The following is a 27154-nucleotide window of genomic DNA, read 5'->3' as shown; positions in this document are numbered from 1 at the left end:
TAACACCGCGCTCGCTCCCACGCCATTCCTTAGAAGCATCGATTATTTTGTAACATTAAAGACATACTTTTAAGACCAATTGAGTTGCAAAGTGCCGTCTTCAAACGAGCCATGCCAAATAAATCACTCATTAATTCATAGCAAATTAATCCGGAAAAAGATCTCTCCTTCTACGATGAAGACTTTCTTTAGAATACATTAGCGGGTTTATTGATGCTATAATCAATCAACTTCGCTATTAGGCAAATACGGGGTCCACTTGACTACTCCAAGCAGTTTCAAAGAGTTTCTTCTTAAAGACTTGTTATGACGACTGTCCTACTTAGATCCCTCATATACTTGTTGCAAAAAATAACAGGAAGGGGAAAAAATTAAGATATTTCTTAACTAAACCCATGCGTGAGCACCGGGAATGTTCTCAGAAATATACAGAGAATGAATTTGGTAGGACTGGCCAACTACTGTGAATTCTGTCTCTGAAGAAGGATCAGCCATCTTGACTTTCAACACGCCCAATACTTTGTTCCCATGGCCTCTGCCAGTGGTGTCTGGCAATAGCTTGCCCACTGAGAACACTTGCACCCTTGGACTGTTGTTGACTGAACAAGCATTTGGCCAATGACTATTGAAGGTATGCGTTCACCCTAAATAGGCTGTCCAGGAGTTGCTACTGGTGGCCTCATCAATATCAGATCAATGGGGGTCCAACAGCCGACAGTCCCACTGATCAGCTGTTTGGAGCAATCTGCAAAATCCCGATCTCTACCTGTGATGCCTCCTTGTCCCTGCAGTATTTTCTTTTGGACTGTTCCGTCCTTCTTGTAACAGCTGATCAAGGGGTATTAGGGTTCTCCTCCAAAAAACTGGACAACCCCATTCATATACAATATACAGTTCCTAGCAACATTAGTCTAGGTTGAAACTAATACAGCTGAGATGCTACATAGCAAATTTATAGGAAACTCAGTGTATAGTGTGGGTTTGTCCAACATTAGTAATGAAGGTCTAGCCTAGAAGATCTTCTGGTAAATCCAGACTCTAATACAATAATGGTCCAGCAGAGTACACACAAATTTGAAGGGTACTATGGTTTATCTCCTAGGGGTTGGGGGACAATTTTATCTATCAACAGCATTAGTTAGCAATTTCATAACCTACAGTTTTACCTTCTATTTTTTCCAGTTTTCATAGTTGGCCACTTAATGTATACGCTTTGTGGTCAGATGCTGTAAAGGTTCGAGAAGACATTACGACTTCTTTATAACGTGAAAGCCACGAGACCTTATGTCACCAGGTCAGGTTACATACAGTAAGTCAAGCCTCAACTATTTAGTAATGGGCAGCTATATCTAGGATATTGTATATAAAGACAATGAGAATGCCCGTGAGTCAGTCATTACCGGGCCATGAGTGACTTACTGCGGAGGAATCGTACATCACAGAGTCGAGGCTGGAGACTAATTGGCATAAGTAAAGTAGATCCAGGTTTACTCATGCTTTATTCAAGAGCAATGAGCTTCCCCACCCAACATAGAGTCTTATTATTCACTTCATAGATGTTTACCGCCATCTGATTGATGCTTGGACTGTTTCGTGTTCCGGATTAGTCATCGTCAATTAACATTTTGCTGTTTTACATAGTGCAATATCAAATGTCAACTAAAGGAGAACACGCCACTTAATCTAAACATTCCTTTACATTCTATAGGGCCCGCCATGTTCCTTTTCTCCCATGACATTAGACTGGAGTCAGAGGGAGACGCCATTCCCTTTCTACAGCCACCTGACCATAATTTGGCAGCCATGGAAGAAACAGGGTGCCTAATGGCAGATGTAATGTATTAGGCCAGGGCTACATGCTGAATTTGGCACGTAACCAAAGATTGCCATGTCACCCTATGACTATTTCATTAATGATTGGCTGGTCCCACCAAATTTGACAGATTCAGCCAATAGCCATCTGATGTATATGCGGGCCATAAGTTGCTACCAGATGCTTCTGGCAGGGACTTATCTCTTGTGGAAACAAAGGACCAGGCATATTAAAATCCAAGAGATATCTGCTACATGGGGAGGGTCAGGACACTCAGATGGTCAATCCAAATATCAACAGGTTTGGTCAACGATAGGCTAATGTACACAGGGGCCTAGAGTAGCTACTAGACACCTCTGGTAGTAGTTGATCTCTGATGGGAATAAAGGATCATGTATATTAACATCCAACAAATATCTGCCACCTGGGGAGGGACAGGACACTCAGATGGTCAACCCGTCTGCCAAAAATCAACAGCTTTGGTCAAAACAATCTAATGTGGATCAGGACCGTAAGTGGCTACTAGACACCTCTGGTAGTAGTTGATCTCTGATGGGAACAAAGGATTGTGCATATTAACATCCAACAAATATCTGCCATCTGGGGAGGGACAGGACACTCAGATGGTCAACCAGTCTCCCTAAAATCAACAGGTTTGGTCAACGACAGTCTAATGTGGATAGGGGCCTTAAGTAGCTACTAGACACCTCTTGCAGTAGTTTATCTGGTGAGAACAAAAGATCAGACATGTTAACAGATATTTCCTACCTATGGACTGTTTCATACTCATTAGTCTGCTGTTTCACCCCCCCACCCCCAAAATTTCCAGGTTCGGATGACTTTTATGTAATCTATACCCACTTAGTCCATGTGGGTTGGATACAATCTATAAACATTCTATATTTTGTGACAATTCCGCCATAAAAATCGGAAGGCTTTGCCATAGGATTCCACTCTATGCATGGCAAACAATAACCGAAAATCTGCAGATCTGCGAATACACGCCAACTGAGAATCCTGGTCTAGGGGTAATATTGGTTGTCATCAACGTTTCCCTAAAACGGAAACACTCATGAATGGTTAAACGTTAGATAAAGACTCCATGACCTATCTGGGCTAATACAGTGTAACACAAGTATGTATATATAATAATCACTAATATCCACCACCACGATATCTCCATCTATACACCTGATGCGTTGGTGCGGGGAACAGTATAGCGGTTTTCTTGGTTTTCTTTTGCTTAGCTTGGAATGATGGGAATGTAGAGAGAAAAAATCATCCCAAGTGCCAAATGCGGTTCTCCCGAAATACTGAAAAACAAGGACGAAAAGAAAATCACAGCAACACATGGGATCTATCAAAGGATAAATATATGATTAAAATCCTGCGGCTTTTATTTTGTGCTTTGTGCGGCACAACTCCCCCATATGCAATCTCTGGGAAAATCCTATAATGCATGTGTTACTGCTATTTTTAATGAATTTTGCTTGTAGCTTTGATAAAAGATTTCTAACTCTTTTGCCTTTGATTGTTTATAACAAGATGGGGTGATGCCAAAAGCCCTCACGTTGATCTTTGCCATACAAAAAGGAAATTTAATTTAAATCTTGGTCACTTTCCAAAATCATAAAACATATGTTACAAAAAAAAAAAAAAAAATTACATTTATGGGTCGATAAATATTATTCCTATAAGCAGTTACTTTAGTAGCGATGGAGGAGAAGGCGCAGATTTCCCCTCCATGTAATGATTCTATCTATAATGGCACACATGGCAAACATCATTTCCCTGAGCACCAGTTTAAAAACCCGCCATAAAATGATACTATTAAAATAAGAAAGCCGTAAGAAAGGAGCTGGAAGTTACCGCTATATGCATACCCATTATAGATGGATTTAGTGAGCGGGAAACGCAACGGGGAAGAGACCGGCCCTGCATTAGAAGGGAATTTATCAGCATTTTTTTTATTATTATTTACTAAAACCAGATCATGGATTTTATTTCCTGATTGTAGATTTTTTTTATAAAATTTTTTTATATCATTATGGGGCGGCCATCTTGCCTGCACTGTTAACAGCATTTAGTGATATGCTTTACAGGAGTCTCATGGCCACCTTAGGCTAAATTCACATGGGGGGCAGATTTTGGCACGGAGAGTGACGCGTGGAGCCGCGTCACTCTTGGGTCAAAACCCATCTGCTAGGACTGTCGCAGTCGCCCCCCCCCCCCCCCGACCCCCCAGATTATGACGTGGATTACGTGCCATAATCCACCCCCCTCTATGCCCGTGTGAAGGGGCCCTTAGTATGGTCTATGGGGGAGTTTTCTAGATATGGTCTGTACAGGGAGGGGAGTAGATAATATGTGACAATGACAGGTCATTAGTGTTCTATATACAGGTGCTATCTTCTATTGTAATACAATCTGTGATGCAAATTAGGTGACTGCGGCAAACAAATTCCCTACAGAATTAGTAAGTATTAGAATTAGAGATGAGCGAATAGTTAAATACTCGATATTCGATTCGAGTAGCCCCGCAATATTCGACTACTTGAATCGAATATCGAATCCTATTATACTCTATGGGGGAAAAATGCTCGTTTCAGGGGTAGGCGACGTTCGATCAAATTGAACGAGTGAGGGTCGGGCTGGATTTTCCGAGAAGTCTTCTCCGTGCAGCGTCCCTGCGGCGTCTTCCGGCTCTGAATTCACTCTCCCAGGCATCGGGCCTGGGCAGAGCCGACTGCGCATGCCCGCACTACAAGAAAATGGCGGCTTACAGTCAAAGCGGCCATTTTCTTGTAGTGCGGGCATGCGCAGTCGGCTCTGCCCAGGCCCGATGCCTGGCAGAGTGAATTCAGAGCCGGAAGACGCCACGGGGAAGCTGCACGGAGAAGACTTCTAAAGGTAGGAGAAGAACCAACGTTGATTGGCCGACTGTATAGCATTCGGCCAATCAACACTGGTTCTGCATCGAATTTTCCATTCGAATAGCGAGTGGTACTCGATCGAGTATTTCTAATACTGTAGTATTTGATCGAATACCTACTCGATCGAATACTACTCGCTCATCTCTAGTAGTATTCAATAAAAACCATTTGCATAGTTATTGGTGTACTCAGTCGAATACCACGCGGAAAGGTGGGAAATATTCGCTTCCCCTCCAACCTCCCCTTGCGCTTTTTTTTTTTTTTTTTTAAACACCAATGTCTATGAAGGGGAGGTTTTCGATCGAATATACTCGCTCATCTCTAATTATAATGTGTTCACATTATCTGGATCTGAAAAATGGTCTAAGGTTACATACACACGACTATATACATATGCCCAGTGAGTGGTAAAATGGCACGGTTGCCCCCCCATGGAACCATTCCATTCATCCATTGAGCCTGGGCCACATATAGACAGGTATAGGACCGCTCCTGAGTTTTGCCGCGTACACGGGCCCGTTATAATACATAGGCGTGTGCATGGGGCCATAGAGACAAATGGGACAGTGTGTTAGCTATGAAAAACATGGCTAGCCTACTCCTTACAACACAATAGGACATGGAAAATTTCAAATAAAATACTCAAAAAAATTTGAACAAATATGTTTAATATAAAAACATGGTTTAAAAAAAAAGTTGGTAGTTATCTGGTGACACCTTGCCTTTAAGGAAATCAGCCAGCCTGGAGGGTTCACCTATATAAATGTTCCATGATTCTACTCACATCCAGGCCATTCCCACAACCCGCCTGGCTCTGTATAATACTGATATCACCTTGTAAACCAGCACTGTCCAGGCTTTCATGATGAAGGCTGGATACTTTATAGAAGAGACATGAAAGACTAAAAGTGACCTCGGGGTCATTAGGTTTATTCAGGATTAGGCCTAGCTTAATGAACAGGAAGGGACTAGAAGTGCGTATGGGTCCAAGAGGTCACCGTGACCCGATATAGGGATCAACATAAGTGTTCTGAAAGCCAGACCTCAAGTGGCCCCATAAGGGCATGCTCTGAGGATTTCCTTCTGGTCTGCAATGGGCACTTTTTGTGGTCCTATAAGGATTAAAGTCCTGCTATGGGATCTCTAGTGATCAGGTGTAATCTTTGAAGGAACTCAACAGTAAGTGTTCCATTTCCTTGTGGCACCACCACTTGGGAAATAAAGTGTCCTTATGGAAATCGGTGGTCTGTCTATGTAACGAAGGCTTGGCAGGGCCTCAGAAGGGGATCTTTGAAGCTGCTCTCCAGTCTAGCTAATAGGGGGGTATGAACGAGGGTCTCTAATCTGGTTAAAGGGATCTTCTAGGCTTGATAGTTATTGACCTTAGAGATGGGTCATCAAAAATCGGCAGGGATCAGAGACCAGGAACCCCTGCTGATCAGCTTTTTAAAGAGTTCTATACAATGCTGCACATTTGTACCGTGACTCTGTTTGTTATTACATCTCAGCCCCTTCACTTGAAAGAGACTGAGCTGCAATAAAGCCATGTGGCCGATGAATGTGAAGTCACATGGGCTGTAAAATGGACAGATGATCTATGGCTGTCCGGGGAGGCGTCAGACCCCCCAGATCAGCACTAGATGAACTATCCTTATGATAGGTGAAAAAGTCCCAGAAAACCCCTATAAAAGATCCCGTATGAGATCTGACCTCTATTCAGAAATCTCTAATGTGAAATTTGCAAATAAGTTTTGAAAAACAAGACAACCTCATTAACGTCGTAGGAGTAATACGACTGCTGAATCATAACAGCAATAGCCATAAACATCTCATGTGGGACATCCTTGAAACCTGACCCGGTGGGAGAACTTCGAAGGACTGGTTTGTGAATAGACAAAAAGTTTGGTTCAGTTTCAAAAACAGCACCACTAAGGGCAATGGCCTGTTTGGTTATCCCAACTCATACCCATACAATTTAAGGGAGTAAGGCCACAATATCCAACACAATCCATGGGTACGAGTGGTTATGTTTCGGGTATAAGGTAGCCATATTCTAATTCTGTAAAACTTTTGAGACATGGGTCCTACGGACCTCACGTCTATGGATCAGGTTATGTCATCGGTTCTAAGGCAACAAGACAAAAGTGAGAGCAAACACAAAAAAAAAAAACACTAAAAAATAAAGAGTAAGAAAAATAAATTATCCGTCTGATCAGAAGGAAACACAAACACTGTAAACAAGTTGCACTCCTAAAAAATGGTATGGTCCAAGTATTCCATAAAGTACAAAAACATCATCCTATAGGGCCTTACACTGATCAAATTTTCAGAAAATTTTCAGAAAATTCTAAAAGGAAATGGATTGCATAAAAAAAAAATAAAATTGCGAAATGTAATCTCCGCAGGAAGTCTTCATGGGTCTCTGATAAAATGACTTCAAGCTCGCCCAGGCAATTATTAATCCACCCGTCTGCTTCCCATCATATCTCTTTTGTCTGCAACCCCTTCCTTTATGAAGGAAAATGAGAATAATCCTCTGCTAACAACACACTTTTTCTTTACTAGCGCACAATTTACATTTTTATTAGAATGGTCCATTCATATGGCCGGGCATTATAGCTCAGGGGTATTCAGCTACACTTAACATACACAATGATCATTATCTATATGGCAGAACGTAAGAGCCTGACAATACATTGATTGTTTTCGGTGGCCGTCCATATTTCTTCCTGGTGGAGCAAACGCTAATTGAAAACAGTGGTAAAAGGAAAACTGCAGAACGCGGACGAGGAAGGAAAGGAACCTACGAGAGACGCGCTAGAGGTTAAAACAGAGAGTCGTAAAAAAAAAAATAGTCTTAGAGTATTTTTTTATGTTAACCCCAAAAAAATATGTTCACCTTGGATCTCAGTGACGGAAACGATATACTAAAATATTTACGGCTCTTCGTGCTGCTTTGTAGGGTCCTTCAGAGACTTTCTCCGTGCGACCAATAAATGTGTGCCATTTGTCTGAGATTTGCTGTCATGCAACTGGTTTATGGCGCTGCCGTAGCCTGTTTGATCAGATGGATGGTGGACATGCTGAAAGTCAGACTCCCACCAGTGTGATAGGATAGATCATATATAAAAGTTCTGGAAAAAAAGATGGTGGCCATAAACGTTACATTTTCGTTGGGACTTTCGATGCCATTTTGTCCAATGAACAGCGTCTACATTTAGTCTGCGCGATTCTGGTTAATTTTGGTTGACTACTGAAATATACCAGTGTTTGGCACGATCGGCCACTTTTGGTTCACCGTGCTTCTGTTTGTCATGATTTTCTCTTGAAGGTTACAAATTTAAATATGGCTGACAATTAAAAATTTTACATTTTTGCTAGTATAAATAATTAACAACTTTGTGGAGTTTTAAAGATTCTCCCCAACCATTTTAGTGGTAACATCTTTTGTCTTGATCAATTATCAATGGATATGACCATGAATGCAGAAATTTTCTACACTGCGAAACCCAGCCATGATGTCCTTATTGTGGTCGGGTTATCTTCTCATACATGTAGTGTCCTCCTGATAACCAGCCATGATGTCCTTATTGTGGTCGGGTTATCTTCTCATACATGTAGTGTCCTCCTGATAACCAGCCATGATGTCCTTATTGTGGTCAGGTTATCTTCTCATACATGTAGTGTCCTCCTGATAACCAGCCATGATATCCTTATTGTGATCTTCCCTTACATGTAGTATATGTGGTGACATACTAGAACTTTCGGGCAGAGTAGAGAGGAGGGGCTATGGAGTAGCTCAACGCAGAGAGCACTTCAGGCTGAAGGACCGCCCCCTGTGCACTTTGAGGACCTTCAATCTTGAATTAAAGTTTATTTTTGAATTCTGCTGCCACTATCAGCATACACTAAGGCAGGTCTGAGCAGCTCTCCAGGGCTCTGACCTGGCTCCGTCAGCAGTTTTGCAGGGTCCCTTGTAAGAAATAAAGGAGATGCAGCAGAGCGGAGTGTGTATTGCAGAGAGATTACAAGTAAACTTTAGCAATACTTCCTGTGATAAGGCAGCTGCATTGCAACATAGCAGTGCAGTGACAGCGGCGAGACGCTCTGCAGGAACTACAGGAACTAACCTGTATACAGCACACTTCTGCTTTCAATTCTAAACAATAGGCGAAGGCATAAAATAAAAATCTTAACCACAAGATGCAAACTGGCACAAGGGATAAAATCTGCCTGCACAGATCTGTTTACAGCAAGCGATAAAACTGGAAAATGGAGCCGGATTATCCTTAAATGCAACATAATGAAAGCGCGCTCTCCATTTACGCCGGCATTACCAATATTGTAAAATAAAAGAAAAAGTAGATTATGTTTATCAAGTATGTTCTGCAACACGGCCTGAAAGGCGAGCGGCGCGGATCAAGCCTCCTATCATTCAATAACTCGCCCAACACAAAGAGCAATCAGGACTTGCTGATTATAGGGCTTTTCTGTGTAATTGAGCCGAGGAGAAGGCAATTGCTTACACTTTTCTAGACCGGAGAGATAAAGGGAAAAAAAAGGCAATTACATCCATTATTCTGGACTGTAAGATAAGGGATAGTGGTTGTGTCAGATTGGGGAGAGAACTGACCTTACAATCCCGGCGGAAGAGATGAAATACAATATAGAAGTGCCGGGTGACAAGGCATTATAGAGGTGATTCGTTTAATAGGGGAGATACTATAGGTCAGGGGGTTCGTGGGGGGTTGTGCGTACTACGGCAAAGGATGGGGCTGGTCACTTCGTTTGTGTCCAAAGAGCATTTGCAGTTGTCCAGGAAATTTATTTTAATATAAAACCTACAAAAAGAGAAACTTCAACTATGAATGGTATCGGGTGCGCAACCTATGGTCAGTAGGTGATGATATTCCATCTATAGGGTGTCCAGCAAAAAAATTCTGCAAAAATAAATAACTGAAATATAAAAGAGGCCTACAGCCAGCCCCCGTGCAGATCAGCTGTTCAGGTTCCCGTACCATACAGTGCATGGAGTTGTAACTCTGTAGTGGCTGGGCACTGTTACTGCAGGTTGTCACCCCCAATATCAATGGGAACTGAGCCGCAGTAACCTTGTCCACCCACTATACCAGGGGTAGGGAACCTTGGCTCTCCAGTTGTTGCAAAACTACAACTCCCAGCATGCATACTTGCTCTGCTGTTCTTGGAACTCCCATGGAAGTGAATATTGGGAGTTAAAGTTTCACAGCAGCTGGAGAGCCGAAGGTTCCCTACCCCTGGACTATACAGTGTACAGTGCACTACATAGCTGATCTGTGTGGGGGTCAAGCGGTCGTCGCCTCAAAAATCCGATATTGTCCTTAAGTAAAAAAGAAAAATGCAATAAAATATTAAAACAAACAATTCAAATTTAACTATTGATGACCTATGACCTGACCTTAGGATGGACTAATCATTTAGAAACACTGTGGTGTGATGCAAGGCACCCATGCCGATCAGCTAATTAAAGGGGCCACAGCATTTTAGAGAGTGCCACTTCCAATCCATTATTTACAAGATACAGGTCAAAGATTTTGGAAGTGGCCCGATGCAGTGAGCTGCAATACCAGGCACAGCCACTGGCAAAGGTAAAGCGCTATGGCTGGCAAACACCGAAGAGGACAGGAGACATGTGGGAGTGCTGAATCCCTTCAAGCAAAATTGAAAAAGGGTAGACGCCGCAAATCTAATATCGATCTATAACTTTACAGATCGGCCTAAGATATCGCTAAATAAAGAGGATAATTTACAAATGGAAAAAAAGTTGCTTAAAAAAATTTTCTCCTTCGTCAGCACATGGAGCACGATGCACGAAATCCTAAAATATTCCAAGCCCCCTGTATGGCAGAATGCAGACGCTGATACTTTGGAGGCACTGAATGTAATGGTGATATCACCCGGCACATCAACATTCTGCATAAATGCTTTGTTAGTACAATTAGTTTCGGCAGCAACTTCTGCATGTCTTCAGCAAAACTTGAATTCCACGAGGAGTGCTTAAGACAGACAATCTGTGAGACACATCGGTTGAGACAAGGATTAGGCGAACAATCCCAGTTATAAACAGCAATATTAAACAAGCTTGCCAGAACTGACAAGCTGCGCAGAGGTATGGAAGCCATAAAGCTGTCTAGATGTCGAATCTTTAAAAGGGAACGTCCAGGGAATACAGGGAAGTGCAGAAAAAGTTGCTTCAGACTACTAAGGTCACTCTGTGGAGGGTGGAACAGACTCTCCTCCGTAGAGGAATAGACAGACCTCTTTGTATAAAATATATAGTTGTGTATAGGATGGCGTGACATTATAAGGTTAGGATATTAAGAAGTCCCTATGGGCCAGCAATGGAACCCTCTTCTACGGTGTAAATATACCATTGTCCTGCATCTGCTACGGAAAGCTTTTCCAGGTGGCAACCACCAATTTGTGAGGTCATGCCATGTACGTAAGATCAGCAATGCCAGGAATGTGGCTGGTCAGTCCTACATCGGATGGTTTGTATGAATGATCCGACCCATGGACTAGACTACACTCGGAGATTAGGAAGATTGCCAATTTACATTATTGTTAAACTGAGTGAGTTTACGTAAAGTGGCAAAAGATCAGCCCTAAGCCCTGGCCATCGATTGGCAAACTTGTCAAAATTGGTAATTTTGGAGGACTGATCGGGCAACCAGATCCAAAGTGGTGTTACACCAGACAGGATTATCGAGTTGAGACAACTGTTTTAAAGAGCCACGCCAAAAAATACTTCTCTGACAGGTCAAACAGGTATATCAGTGGTATCTGCCAAGTGGACCCATCGTAGAACGAAGTGATCAGTCGATAGGTGGTCACATGTCTGACTGCTTCAGTGACAATAATAAAGGTTGCAGAATAGATTAGTCCTTGATAAGCAAAGTGAAATAAGCCTACCGAGAACCTTATCGGGGGCTGTCTCGGAAACGGAACCCATGTCTATTACCCCTAATATTAAGGCATATAGGAGTTTAGTAGTCATGCAATTGAAATTGAGTTTGTCTTTGTTGAATAACCTACTCATGATGGTCTGAGGCTCGGTTCAGATCTGGGTTTGGGCCATACCATGCCCCTATCCTCATGAAATAGAGCACATTTTTAATATGGAAACCACACAGACCCCATTATAGTCTATGGGGTCTGCGGATTCCCTCAGGTAATGGATAGGTTGGCGTTCATGGGGTTCCCAAGCAGACTTCCCGAACGGAAACCTGAGTGCAGATGTGAACCGGCCCTTACATAGGTATCTCTCAATAGCATTAATATCACCCAGACATTCTCCCCAAATCTTTTTACGCTTATAGTGAAGTTTACAGTGGTCTTTTACCATCACTCCCCTTCCACCCCCAAACTGAAGCTGACCTGGATAATATGACTCTGGACATACCCATTGGAGTAATGTTGATCTAACACTCTCAAGACCAGCCAACCATCTAATGTATGCAAGTGTCCCTAAAGTAGATTTCTCCATCTCAAGAGCTAAAAGCCACCATTGGGGAGTCTAGTCCACATGGTGCCCTTGATTATTCCAAACATGCAGGAGTATTGGGCAGTCAGGAGGAGGCAGAACTCTTGTTCGGTCTTCTCAAGGTCTGCCAGGCCTTTTTCCAGTTCTCTTGACAAGTCTGACAACTAATAAACAGGCCAGGCATCAAGAAAGTCCTTGCAGTCTTGATCCTAGTGAGTAAGAGGTCCACCATACCCTTCCATGCCAGGTCTTGCTTAGAAGGGGACAGAGGATCAGAAGAACAACAGATTTCAGGGCCACTAATACCATAATAATCTTCTGTTTTTATTCTGAGCACCGATTTTTATCTTCAATTCCTCAATAACACTGAAGTACTAATTTATTTTAATATGATAGCTATGACCTAGACACCTTGTCGGCAGAGGAGTGCTGACTATGCATTATTCTAAATTTATGTGGGTGTGTGCAGCACCCGCCCTTCTATATACCCTTTGACCCCATTTTACAGTTAAATACTTTTGCTCCACTGACATCACTGCAGCGTGCACATCACCAAAAAGGTTTCTTTACATCTTCCGTAATCAAGTAGAAATGTAAGAGAAGTGCTGATTAAGTTTAGAGGCAATCCGAGCAGATACTCATCACACCACAGATACTCCGAGCAGATACTCATTACACCGCAGATACTCCAAGCAGATACTCATTATACTGCAGATACTCTGAGAAGATTCTTTTCACCCTGCAGATACTCCGAGCAGATACTCATCACACTGCAGATACACCGAGCAGATACTCTTTATACTGCAGATACTCTGAGCAGATACTCATCACACCGCAGATACTCATCACCCTGCAGATACTCCAAGCAGATACTCATTACACTGCAGATACTCTGAGAAGATACCTATCACACTGCATATGCTCCAAGCAGATACTCATTATACTGCAGATACTCTGAGCAGATACTCATCACACTGCAGATACTCCAAGCAGATACCTATCACACTGCATATGCTCCAAGCAGATACTCATTATACTGCAGATACTCTGAGCAGATACTCATCACCCTGCAGATACTCCAAGCAGATACTCATTACACTGCAGATACTCTGAGAAGATACCTATCACACTGCATATGCTCCAAGCAGATACTCATTATACTGCAGATACTCTGAGCAGATACTCATCACACTGCAGATACTCCGAGCAGATACTCATTACACTGCAGATATTCATCAACCTGCAGATACTCTGAGCAGATATTCATTACACCACAGGTACTCTGAGCAAATACTGTTCACACTGCAGATACTCCAAGCAGATACTCATTACACCACAGGTACTCCGAGCAGACACTCTTCACCTGCATATACTCTGAGCAGATACTCATCACACCGCAGGTACTCTGAGCAATTACTTAAACCCCATATCAGATCCATTATTTATAGGTTGATTTTAATGGAGGTTACTACACAATCATATGGATTTTTTAATCATCAGATTCTTATCAGCCCTAAATAGTTAGCGACGTTGGTGATGAAAACATTCGGAAGAGCTTCCCGAGCCTCGATCACTGCTAAACCAAGAACTAAGAGGCTAATCGAACTGATTAGGGAAAAGCCTAAAAATCTAGCAACATATGTTATACGCACAAATATTTTACTTCTTTTTTTAATCCGAGCTGGTTACAGCAAACAGATTAGTGAAATAATCACAGCACATGCATTAGTAAGCCTGACAATGCCGGAGATCTGAACAGACAGAAAGGCTGGGGGCGTCCATTGCTCGGGATCTTCTCTTTTTACAAAGACAGAGGAGAAATGCCACTCAAAAAGAATAACTCTAGCCCTGGAGGACATGACAATTCTACATAGCACATGCATGACCATTCATTGACTGGCCACCATGTCACACTCTATTGTTCCTGCAGTGGTCACTATATATGTCTTGCCTCAAAGTCCTATAGGCAATCCTACAATGATCAGCTGATGGCTGGGATGGTTTTCCTGGCTTTTGGGGAGTGATTGATATTGATGAAGCATAATATCAAATCAATGGTGGTTTGACATCCAGCAAACCCCAAACCCAGATAGGTCATCAATATCAGTGGAGGACTGACACCCAACACCTCACCAATTAGCAATGGTACTATACAGTGTACGGAGTCAGAAGAAATTAGAGGTGGAAACAACCATGGCCACATATTAGCTACAAAAAATAAGACACATCCCTAGTATGACTTCATTTTGAATAAAATGACTGAATTTTTTAAGTGTCACAGCCAACATGTCTTATGTCGTCCTAAACGTACGGCCAACATGTCTTATGTCACCTCAAAGTTATGGCCAACATGTCTCATATCACTTCAAAGTTATGGCCAACATCTCTCATGTCACCTCAAAGTTATGGCCAACATGTCTCATGTCTTCTCAAAGTTACGAAGAAATGAAGGATCCGGCATCCACGTACATAAAATCCGAATGCTTTATTTAGAAAACATTTAAAAAGTTTTGTCCATACAATCAGTGAACATCACTCCCTACCCCCGAACACACCAAGGAGAAGTGACGTCGGCTGACGCGTTTCAGCACATACGTGCCTTATTCATAGCCCGAAAGTTATGGCCAACATGTCTCATGTCTTCTCAAAGTTATGGCCAACATGTCTCATGTCATCTCAAATTTACGGCCAACATCTCGTACCGTCTCAAACTTATGGGCAGCGTCTCATATCATCTCAAAGTTACGGCCAACATGTCTCATGTCCTCTCAAAATTAAGGCCAACATGTCTCATGTCATCTCAAAGTTACGGCCAACATGTCTCATGTCGTCTCAAAGTTACGGCCAATGTCTCGTACCATCTAAAAGTTACAACCAACGTCTCATGTCGTCTCAAAGTTACAGCCAACATGTCTCATGTCATCTCAAAGTTAAGGCCAAAGTCTCATACCGTCTCAAAGTTACGGCCAACATGATTTTAGAACTGTCTGAGAAGGGATGAGAACAAAAAGCTTCCTATTGCCCAAAATTTCATTTCAACACAGATTTCATAAAAAAAAAAATGCAATGAAATCGGAAAAAAAAAAACAAAAATAAATAGAAATCTTAATTAATGTCATTGTTTACAAAACAAAAATTGTCACTGTTGCCATTTGTGGAAAATTCTCTTTTCACTTCTAACGCAATAACGGCTTGGCAGAACACCGTCCTATTTACAGACGAAGCCTCTGAAACTAATCCAATTTGTTCAGAGCAATTCAGGCAAATAAATGAAACCCATAAACCGGCAATACTTTTCCCCTTTAAGGATATTTTTACAGGTGGGCCGGTGAGAGGTTCATTCATTGTGATTGACGCACACTGTCAAGAAGGGATAGCCTTATATCCTGGACAGTTTACAGCCCTTAAGGACTGGAGTTCAAGACCCCTGAACTGAAGGAAACAGACAAATAGGAAATAGCTTCCAGATGTTTCGTTTTCTTCTGGTATCACCAGAATTTAACCCATTTCAAAAGGATTGCCCTTATGTCACTGGAGGAATATGAGGAGTACAGAGTTAAGTCACTCCAGAGCTAGATAGAACTAATGTTGTAGGGAATTTCTTACAGTATTAGGCGGGTACTTTAAGACCGGCAGTTTACATGTCTCCGCCATGAGATACTCAACCTCATAAAGCCAAATGATAGACATTTTCTTAATTTGAAGAACGGAGCGGAGACATGTAAATTCTTTCTTCTGTACCTCCTATGGGCCAACTCTGCTCATGCTACTTCATAAACTAGTTTGGCAAGGTGTATTAAAGCACAATTGTATGGAGACAAAAGAAAATTCTGCTCAAAAATATGTACCCACAGGGGCGGTATTCTAGTAGAGTTGGTAGACGACTTTTGGAGGGACAACCACTTTTTTGAGTCAGAAATGTGCCAAGACTAGTCAGCCCATCCCCGTCTCTTCTTGAAAAGTACTTGAAGAATTCAACATGAGCGGAACTGAGCACTGGTGAAAGCTACATGGAAAAGGGTAATGTAAAGTTAAAGTACATGGCACCGGCCCTTTCAGTTCTTAAGTTGTGGATCCACCAGTTTCAGGTTTCCTTTGCATTCACCTAGAGTGGCCACCAGCAGACTACCAAAAGCAATCCAAACTGGTCAATCTGAAAGAGGGGGGAGCATCTTAAACTTCTGAACTATAGCATAGCGTTTCTAAAACCGTTCCAGATCATTCCTGCCCATTCGGAGTTTGTGGTTAATTTATGAGGAGTTGCATGCTATGGGGTCTCTGTCCCAAATCTACACCAACTCTTCAGGATATTTTTGCAATCAGAACAGGGCAATTTTCTCCACTCCTACATTGCCCTTTTAGTGTGCAGGGTGCAAAACTTAATCATAATTTTTGCGTAAAAATTTGACTTCTACAAATTTTTGCAACTTTTTTATGGGTTGTACAAAACTTCTCTGGCACACAAGCTATGATAAATCCACCCCAGTGGGCATCTGGTAGTCTGAGAAACTGTCAGGCATTGGAGAGGAGTGCAAAAGGGACTAGAAATCAATGGATCCACAGAAGAAGAACTGAAAAGGAGAGCACCAGGGAATTTAACAAGAAATTGTCCAAGATATGTTACAATTTTATGGAAAAACAGAGGGTTCCTTTCAAATCAATGGTCCCTCAAGGGCTATGGATAGTAATGAGCAAAACCTTTCTTCATGTCCAGAGTTGACTAATTTGCTAAGAAATCAGGAACTTAAAGGAACACCCTGTTATACCTAGTGCAAGAGCTAAGTGGGAGATGCAGGACTCTACTCAATTATGTGTGTCACAAGGGAAACTAGGTTTCCTTAATTTTAAGGCCATATACAAGATGTAAATAAGTTGTTCTAGCACCACCTTTTGTAAGGTAGCTCCCTATAGATGAATGCATGGTTTTCCAGAAACCTAGTTGCATGACATGGGCTTAAAACCAAAACAGAATATCCAAATGGAAGAGGAACCCAACCATGCGAAGATGGAGATGATTGCCCTTCATCAGGGCCAAACAGGGTAATGGCTGGCTAGGTGAGAGGTGAATATATTGGGATATTCTAGAAAGAGGCTCTGAAAATAGCAAGCGATACCACCAAGGTATTGTATACAGTAATCCAAAAAGGCTAGAGCTACAATGCAACCTGATTCCATTAATCATATGTTCCAGCTAAATACTCCAGTGTGCCCCTGAGATGTTCTCCATAGGTCATGAACTGGAGGTGCAATTATCTGCCATAAATATTCCTCAATAGGGGTTAAATCTGAACATATAATATACTGCCAAACCAGAGCATGTTGTGTGCCCTCTTCAATAAACTTTATTGACATAGCCTTGGAGAACCTCTTTTAATGGGGGTCAGCTGACACTTTCAGGTTGGTCTCAAGCATAAAATTTTAGCCAGGATCATATGACGTTCACAATGTCCTCATGTTTCTCTTTTATGGACATGCTAAAGTACATACATTTTTATTTCCCAGAAAATTGAATTTTTTTAATATAGTTATTAATTGGGTTGTCAGATTTGGAAATTTGGAAGAAGGATCTTCACTTTGAACACGGGATGTCTCATTGGATCACAAGTGATCAGATATAACCTGATGATGAACCAAACAGTATGAGTTTCAATTGTCTACAGCGCCACCACGGAGGAAAAGAAGCATTACAATCCTCTCAATTAAATGAATGGACAACTGGGGCAATACATGGACATGCAAGTCCTGGACAAGTCATCCAGAGCTTGAGGCAATCGTTGGAACCCCATCTTTATTACCTCAATTGACCTATAGGATATTTGAGAATAGATTTTCTAAATCACAAAAATCCCTTTGTAGATGGTGGAACCCCTTTGTAGATGGTGCAAGCCCTTTGTAGATGGTGCAACCCCTTTCTAGATGGTGAAACCCCTTTGTAGATGGTGAAACCCCTTTGTAGATGGTGAAACCCCTTTGTAGATGGTGCAACTCCACCAAATATTCGGGGAAACCGATGACAAAATTCTGTATTAACATATTATTTATATTAGTTGTCTCCACATATGTGGCAATTGGGTCCCCTGCTCAAGTAAGACTGCAGTCTCTGTGCCCCTTATGGTAACATCCCAGCACCGGGAAGTGAGGAGGGGTACAGATAGCAAATAGAGTGGGCACAGGTCATAATAAGGTAGTCATATGGGGATAGAATTTTTTTACTTGCACTTTATAAGATTTTCTTACTGTATAGAAGATGGTGCCCAGAACCCAACGTTGGGTCATATGACTGACTCCACTCTACCCTATGAACCAGTAGTTGACATAGAGTGGAGTCAGTGATGTCACGTAGATCCAAAACCGCCGAAATGGAGGCTAAGGAATAAGACATCCACCACTCTACAAGGCGAAACATTGGGGCACAAGGGGACCATTATATATACAGTAAGCGATATAGTAGACAATACATACAGAAAACCTATATTCCTTCATAAAACTGGATACAAATACCAAGAAGGATTGATGGATGGCAAAGGCCACACAAAAAATTAGATTTTTTTTTTTTCCAAAAATTTAACAAAAATTTAACTATTAACATTTCTATTTCTGTATATTCTTCCAAAGTTTGAACAATAACTATATATATATATATATATATATATATATATATATATATATATATATATATATATTAAAAGTCCTTCCTGCTCCGTTGTCTAATATCAGAAATAATTAATGAAAAATACAGTGGCAGCAATAAAATAATCTCACAAGTTACTGCGAGACTCCGGCCCGTAACCTACTTCTCAACAATCTGCATAAAACATGTCGGAAAACATTCCTTAATAATTAGTCACAAACATGACGTTGCACGAGATCACGTCCTGATAGAAAACCCTGCAGTGGATTGTGACCGAGATAAAACCCAGGCATGAGGAGCGTTGTACCAAAGCGTCATCACATTTATGTAACATACAGTATGACGTCCCGGTGCACGGAACAGCAATTATTGTATCAGTTGCCTTGACACTAAACAAACAAGCTAATATACATTTCTCATGTCAGATACAAACAGACTTAAGGCAGATTACGGGAGCAGGCGCTGCAGACATAGGAAAAGGGGGACGTTGTTTTCTTTTGCTTTTTTTTTTTTTTGCTTCTCTGAGAAAAAGGAAATCCTTACATCAGACTATCCTGATTTTTTTAGGCGCAGAAGGATTACGGATTTAACCAGGGAATACACAGGAAAATTGTAATTGGAATCTGTCTAAAATAATCCATTGTGATTTCTGGGTAAACGTCTCCGCATCATATTTTACTAAGTATGACAAATGGAATTTTAATATCCTTACACATTTTTAATATATTTTTTGCAGTGCCGTCCATATATAAAGTATATACTCCCTGCTGTCTTGTATAGGGATGCAGAGGACTAGATTTTTTTTTTTTTGAGTGGGGGAAAGTTGAAAACTACTTAGAGTATAGTCTGCTGTCTTGTAAGGGAATGCAGAGGGCTATATATATATATATATATATATTTTTTTTTTTTTTTATTTTTTTTTTTTTTTTTTGCCGGGGTGATGATATAGACTTTTTTTTTTTTATTTCTTTATTTTTTTATATTTTTTATTTTAATTTTTTTTTTTTTTTGGGGGGGGGATGGGAACCTGAAAGTGTATAGTAGTGCCCAACCACCAGAAAAAAAAAGCTATTAACCTAATATTCACTAACAATTAAAAATATCAAAAATTTAAATTTTTTTAAAAAAACTAAACAGGTTTGAACATATGAAAAATAAAAGTCCTATAGATTCAGCGAGTCCCGGTCCTAGTTTATGCACGAATTCCAGGTGTAATAACATGATGAGAATCAGGTCTCACCTATGGATTCTGATGACTATCTATAGGTGTTTTATAGGGTTAATGTTTTTCATATAGTTTTTGGTTTTATTATATGTAATAAAAGTTACTTTTTTTATGTAGATTGTGAGCCCCATATAGGGATCACAATGTATTTTTTTTCCCTATCAGTATGTCTTTGTAGAAATGGAGAAAATCCACGCAAACACGGGGAGAACATACAAGCTCCTTGCAGATGTTGTTCCTGGCGGGATTCGAACCCAGGACTCCAGCGCTGCAAGGCTGCAGTGCTAACCACTGAGCCACCGTGTTGCCCCGTTGCTTTAGTAGGGTAACCATATAGAATACGTATTTAGAAAGCTATAGACAGAGGTTTAGGGGGGTATAAGGGTGCAAAGAGGAGACTAAATATTCTACATGCTGTCTTATATAGGGAAACAGAGGCCTAGTTTTTAAAAAATTTTAAGAGACAAAAAAAATTTCCTATGACAGGTGGGTAGGTTGTACTTACCCTTGTGACGAAGCTTTCCTTTGCTTAACCGACGTATCTCATTTTGTAAAGAGCTGAGTACAGTGTCAGTGCTACACAAGAAAGAACGATAGATTGTCACTCAGAGAATAGAAGGAAAAATTCTCAAATCAACTTAAAAAAATATAATACACTGACTAGACAAAATAAAGTGCAAACCAATAAATATTTCAATAATGGTATAAAATAATTTTTTTTTAGATTTTTTACTAAAATTAAATATTTATACTAAAATGACCATATTTTTAGTCTTCAGAATCCGATTAACACCATGTAATTGTATTCAGACGTGGCTTTGTTGTTGTGGTTGATGCTCTTAAATAATATAATTTTTGCGGAAATTAAAAAACATAAAAAATATTTGCTAAAGATCACAACGTAGCTATAAAAGTGATACGTAAGAGTAAGAGTAAATCAGTCTATAGCTACTGCATATTCTTCGATCTGGGGACATCACCGGAGTCTTACACATTGTTATACCATTGTAACCACAATGGATAAAAAAACCCAAAAAGTTGCATCTTGTAACGAAATACACACAAAAAAAAAAAAAAGTAATGTCGTACAAGGCAACAATACCAGGAACAAAAAGATACATTACAGTAATTTAAGTGGTCATTTGACCCTGGGTCATGTTCTCGTTCCTCTTTTTAGGAGGACCAAGGGCATGTTCCATCCTGGCCCCTTGCCATGATGCGAGACCCTCTGGACAGTTAAAATCCAACAATCTTTAAAAAAAAGTTTTATTGTTTAGGAAATGGGGAGAGGAAACAAAAGACCTTAAAGAAGATTTAACGAGACCAGTCTGAGTTGAGTCTCACCTTCCCTCCTGCTCAATAGCAGCTCAGGGGTTTGCATCATTAGTGCTATGGCCTTGGCTAAAGACTACGTTCTGGCCGACATCCTGTGAATATTGATTCGTAAATGGTCCATTACTTTCCATTTATACACAGACATCGATATCTGAAGAGCATCAATACTCTTAGTTTACACTACCGAAAAAAAAATAAAAATAGAAAACAGTCATATCTCTCATGGTATCTGCCGAATCAAGTCGCAATATTTCACAAAAATTTCCACTGGCCATGCAAATAGTAATAATACAGCAAAATAAAAGATGGTTATGATACTGCATAATCATTTTCAGCTGAATTTTACCATTCCAATATCACAAAAAAAAGAAAATAAATAAATAAAAATGAACAAAAAAAATTGTTTCTGATGCAGATAATTTTAAATTATTCATGCAGATTAAATTAAAATATGTAAAAAAAAAAATTGTAAAAAAATAAAATAAAATATGGCAGATGGGAAAGAGAACTGATCTACGGTCACATTTCCTAACTTGCATTGTTAACATTATGGTCTAAAAAAATATATATACATAAAGGATAAAAGTTGTATTATATATATATATATATGTAAAAAAAAATCTGCAAATAAATAAATGAATAAAAAATATATAATAATAATATTATTATTATTATTATTATTATTATTATTATTATTATTATTATTATTATTATTATTATTATTATTATTAATAATAATAATAATAATAATAATAATAATAATAGAAGAAGAAGAAGAAGAAGAAGAAGAAGAAGAAAAATAAGTCTAAAGCATGGACCCTATGAATAAAAAAAATAAAAAATTCTGAAATTCCAAATTTATAGGGTTAAAGCTCCTCAATTTAGTTTACTTCGAAACATTTTTTTTTTTCCGTAGCCACATACAGCGATGTAAAAAGCTAATTATATAGTCTATAATTTCCCCATTAATGCTGAGCTAAGTACGCATCATCCTGCCAAACCTGCCAATCAATGCATCTGATCCCACAACAGATTACAGTTCGGCTTTACAACAACTCTGTCGACACTTGAAAATTGTCCGCAACTACTTCTGGATTATAAAAGTTTATTACTGAAAACGTTTAACGTATTTTTCACTATTATAACACTCCTAAAGAGTTAAATCGGTCACATAATCGTCCACCGCAGAACAGCCTAAACGGAAGAAAAAGATTGAAGTCAATGAGAAACATTAAAAAAAAAAAATCTATGGGGGCAACACGGTGGCTCAGTGGTTAGCATTGCAGCGCTGGAGTCCTGAGTTCAAATCCTGCCAGGAACAACATCTGCAAGGAGTTTGTATGTTCTCCCCGTTTGTGTGGATTTCCTCCCATTCTACAAAGACATACTGATAGGGAAAATGTACATTGTGATCCCTATATGGGGCTCACAATCTACACATAAATAAAATCTATATTAGTAGCCCAAATTTAGGTGACGGTGATATAACCACATTTAAGGCTCCCTAGTTCTTCGTTTAGAACCAGAAAGGTGCAGGTTCTTGTTGACCCCAATTGCCACCCGAAACTGGACTAAGGCCAAAACGTCCTGAAGGGTTTCCATTGGAAGGGAGTGATGTATAGAAGTATTACAGGGGTTGTGTCTACAAGAACAAGACCTCTAATCCAGTGATCGACACAGGTCCAGCCTTAGATACCCCCAACCTTCAGCCAAGGAAGGGAGCCACCATAAATTCTGCTTCACGCCAGTTATTCCAACAGATGGACAACCATATAATCCAAAGATGGGACCAAAGATGTAGTTAGAAGGGTTAAACTTTAAATAAGAAATCTAGGTTCTGAAGGTCCAGCACTTAGGTCCAGTCAGGAGGTATAGTGGCCAGAATTTTGTTATGGTCGTGACCAGTGGTCAATTTATGGTTAGGTCGTATCAATAGACAAGTACCGGAGGTGCTATGTGGCAGGAGATGGCACTAACACATAAACCGGGATTCTTTAGAACATGGCATCCATTCCAAACCTTTGTCAGACATGTACGTTACGTACCGTACCTTCTGACTCAGCAGTGGGAACATGATGCCAGTAGTATGGCACACACATGCCAGCCACAGTCACAATGTTACCACTTGTTAAAGACTTTAGGGACTGGTTTTCATTTTTTTTTATTATAATTTTTTATTTATTTTTGGTTATACTATTTTCCGATACCTTTATGCCCCCTCCACCCCAAAAAGGTCAGATAACCCCTTTAAGATCAAGATACAGAGTGAAGGAGAGGAATCAAGACCAATGTGGAAAAGCAACAAAAAATTTATAAAAAAAAAAAAAAAAAAACATACTCCAAGAAGCTAAGGACGCACAGGACTGGAAATGTTTGCTGTTTTTAACCTATGAAGTCGGAGTAGTGGAGTCAGAAAAAAAAAAAAAGTTCCGGAATCCAAATTCAAAATAATCTAGATATTTTATATTATATTATTATCAATTTTGCATAATTGATTAGATATATATTGTTTTTGCTTCTATAAGAAGTTTCAGCCAAAATTGCTGCCATTCTGAAACAACTGGCTTGGCGGGTCACAGCGGGTGTAAGTTATTCGGTGCGACCATTGTGCGGTATACGGTATAGGGTTACAGCGCCCAGAGCTCTACAGAGACAGAAGAAAATATCTACAATTACAATGGCCCAGCAGCAAAACGTCTTTGGCAAGCGCCTGGAAATGTTGACAGAGAAGATGCTGATATCATATTGAAGGGTGTAGAAAGTAAACAGATGCCTGTACCCAGGAGCACCAAGTGTCCCTGGAAAAATATCCAAACCTTGGCAGCCGAGCGCGGTGTAATACTTGGCCCCATCGTTCCCTGCTTCGCCCAACTTCACGTTTCTCTTCCATCTTACTTGTTCTATTCACAGTTTCTCCTTTTATTTTAGATATTTTTTTTCTTATTCTTGGCAGAATGTAACTTTATAATTGCATTTGGACCGGGCTCAATAAATGCAAATGGCAGCAATACATGAATTATTCTCCCGAAACCTAATCCTATATTTGCTGCATCTTTACGAAATCTAGTGTGAAAATTCCATCGAAACGTTTGATTTAGGGAACAATTAGAATGAAATATGCAAGCGTCTGCGATGTGGCTGGAGGGTTACAGGTTCAGACCCGAGTAAAATCTGCTTTGTAACCCAAAAAAGAGCTAGACTATCCTAAACATAAGTCATTCATTAAGTCACCCGATTTGGGAGGGTCCGGCACCTAGCACCCTCACTCAGCTGTTATCTAGGGAGTGGAGCAGGAAGCAGACAGCTCTGTTCTCTATGTAGTGGCCACATCAGGTACTGCAGATCAGTTCCCATTCATCTAAATGGACCCAAGCTGCAGTGACTCAAATCCACCACTACACAGAGAACAGCGCTGTTTGCTTCTTCCTCCATTCTCTGTAGATCATCTGCAGAGGACAGGTGATTGATGGAGGTGCCAAGTGCAAGTGTCCTCCACCAATCTGATAACAGTGACCCCTCTTTAGGAGAAATTCTTATTTTTAGTCTGGAAAAACTCCTTTAATATTTATGGTATTGCAGCCAGATGGAAAGTTGACTTAAAAATCCAACTCTGTCATAGCACCCCCTATATGCCATTTATAACACTGGTGTCAACTTACGTTGTAGAAGAGTCTTTGGGCCACCTAAGGCATACGGGCCCAAGTGCAGCTACTACCACTGCCAACCCTATAGCCATGTCCCTAATCAGTCATACTGGATCTCCATTATGGCGTACACCATTTTACTAGATGTGGTCGGGAATCGTGGAATATTACAGTTATAGAGTTGGTTACGTATTTACTTTCATTCAGAAACTCCATCACTAGTTCTTTAATGAATTAGAGGATCCTGACCACGGCTGTCAGCCATATATGAAAGAGTCGGAGCAGGAGTCGAAGGTTTGGCCTACCAACTCCACCACCCTGGATAGGTAATGATACTACGTCTCTGTCTTTACACGTAACTCTACTTATTAGCAGTGACTACTTTGTCAGATCACGCCACATATCCGTAAATTCTCATACATCAGGTCTACGAGAACCTCAGCCCTATGATTAACCTTGGATAGTACACCGGGCACTTTACAAGTCAGTACATAAACAGTTTATACGTCCGTATAGGCAGAGCCCGGGTGTCATTACATAGTATATAGCAACACTTTCCTATTCTCACATATCAGCACATTAAACAGGTGAATAATATGTTTACATTCCTGTAAAAGGGTTTGATGACCGTGGGCGGACAAATGTCAATTTTTTTATTTTTCAGTTGACAAAAGACTGATACTTCATGAATGACGAGGATCCTATTCACACTATTGGTATTTATGGATTATATAATGGTGGTGCTATTGAGTAAATAAAATAAAAAAAATCCACAATAAAATTTCACATATATTCCTCAAAACTGTTCCTCGTGCTGAGAACTACAAGATCGGCCATATACACAATTTCTGATACATCTTTACCACTACTATCGACTATACAAGAAATACAGAAACTACAACTTACTGTACAATACAATAGAATCTAGAATAGAATAGAATTCTATAAAAGAATCTAGAATAGAAGAGAATTCTATAATAGACTATAGAATAGAATAAAAGAAAAAAAATTCTATAATAGAATCTAGAATAGAATAGAACAGAACAGAACTCTATAATAGAATCTAGAATAGAAGAGAATTCTATAATAGAATATAGAATAGAATTCTATAATAGACTAGAATAGAACAGAATAGAATAATAGAATGAATTCTATAATAGAATCTAGAATAGAACAGAACAGAACAGAATAGAATAGAACAGAACAGAATTCTATAATAGAATCTAGAATAGAACAGAATAGAATCTAGAATAGAATAGAATAGAATTCTATAATAGAATCTAGAATAGAATAGAATAGAATTCTATAATAGAATCTAGAATAGAAGAGAATTCTATAATAGAATAGAATATAATTCTATAATAGACTATAGAATAGAATAGAATTCTATAATAGACTATAGAATAGAATAGAATAAAATTCTATAATAGAATCTAGGATATAATAGAATCTAGAATAGAATAGAACAGAACAGAATTCTATAATAGAATATAGATATTAGGTTCGTTCTCGGGGCGAGTTATTTGTGTTTTATACATTGTCTTACTACTGTACATCTACCCATACATGTTATGTGTATACAGTACATTATACTAGACCAATGCTATATACATATACTATATACAATGCTGCCTACTAAAAAGTGACACAAATATACAACACATGGTGTCCTAAAATGGAGAAATAAATATCAAAATACTTTGAAAAAAAAAAAAAAGTAGGACAAACAAGAATATTATAATATATTTTTTATCACACACAGTAAATTTTTGTGGTTTCACATATGACCACAGGTGAGATTACTACATTACAGATCCCCTGCCCCAAACACACCAAACACTAATTGTACTGTAGATACACAGCCATATCAAAATCAATGCCTTTTATAGCATTTTTAACCCTTACATTTTTTTTTTTTTTCAATTCTAATAGTAAAGCCTAGGACAAAAAACTACTAGATAATAAAAAAAAACAACAACACAGAATACCTACAGCTTGCAAACATACCCAACGTCATCAACACAACACAACAGGGGTCACTTATCAGCTGC

General features: G+C 39.7%; 1 protein-coding gene across 5 annotated transcripts in view; it reads right to left on the bottom strand.

The window, feature by feature from the left end:
• TRPS1 (transcriptional repressor GATA binding 1) overlaps window positions 1-27154 on the bottom strand; it is a 237932-nt gene that overhangs the window by 197513 nt on the left and 13265 nt on the right. For 2 of the 5 annotated variants that reach the window (XM_075270221.1, XM_075270222.1), the window contains exon 2: window positions 20630-20700. The exons of the other annotated variants lie outside the window; for them this stretch is intronic. The gene's annotated coding sequence lies outside the window, so the exon portion shown is untranslated. The remainder of the gene's footprint in view (window positions 1-20629; window positions 20701-27154) is intronic. 5 annotated transcript variants of the gene reach the window in all.

This window comes from Leptodactylus fuscus, chromosome 4 (assembly GCF_031893055.1).
Source record: "Leptodactylus fuscus isolate aLepFus1 chromosome 4, aLepFus1.hap2, whole genome shotgun sequence".
Taxonomy (NCBI): Eukaryota; Metazoa; Chordata; class Amphibia; order Anura; family Leptodactylidae; genus Leptodactylus; species Leptodactylus fuscus.
The sequence above is the reverse complement of the archived record's forward strand: the minus strand, read 5'-3'. Positions and strand labels throughout refer to the sequence as shown.